Source organism: Nestor notabilis, unplaced genomic scaffold, assembly GCF_000696875.1.
Source record: "Nestor notabilis isolate BGI_N333 unplaced genomic scaffold, ASM69687v1 scaffold10703, whole genome shotgun sequence".
Classification (NCBI taxonomy): Eukaryota; Metazoa; Chordata; class Aves; order Psittaciformes; family Psittacidae; genus Nestor; species Nestor notabilis.
The window spans coordinates 56,036-56,247 of NW_009921504.1; positions in this window are offsets into that span (position 1 = coordinate 56,036).

Consider the following 212-nt stretch of genomic DNA (forward strand, 5'->3'; position numbering starts at 1 on the left):
TAGGAACAGGCTGCCCAGGGAAGTAGTGGAATCACCATCCCTGGAAGTGTTAAAAAAATGTGTAGATGAGGCTCTCACTGACATGGTTTAGTGGTGATTTTGGCAGTCCTGGGGTAATGATCTTATAAATGATCTTAAAGGTCTTTTCCAACCTACTTGATTCTAAGATCATATTTCCTAAAATTAACACTTTTTTTTACATTAAAGATTAA